A 347-nucleotide genomic window follows, 5' to 3' on the forward strand; every position below is an offset into this window, starting at 1 on the left:
GCATACACACACGTTTCCGATTTTCCGTTCGTTATTTGTAAAACATTAGCAATATAAGTTTCCAAGCGTGCACCAACCAGCCTCTAAGGTCTTCGTTAACAGAATTTATAGACCTCCCACTTCGCCAGATTGAACTCCCGGGTTGTATAAACGAGGAGGAGTCTGGTCTCATTAAACTGTGAAAGAAGTCAAGAGAAACTCGGTGCAAATCTTTTCTCATGATGGAAAATGGCTGTCCTCTGTGTACATTGCTTCGTGGCGTTGGAATCATGATGGGCTATTAAAATTAGCTAATTATCTCTCTCTATCTCTGTCTGTTTGTCCCCGTCTGTGCGTAACTACCTATG

Source organism: Penaeus monodon, chromosome 31, assembly GCF_015228065.2.
Source record: "Penaeus monodon isolate SGIC_2016 chromosome 31, NSTDA_Pmon_1, whole genome shotgun sequence".
Classification (NCBI taxonomy): Eukaryota; Metazoa; Arthropoda; class Malacostraca; order Decapoda; family Penaeidae; genus Penaeus; species Penaeus monodon.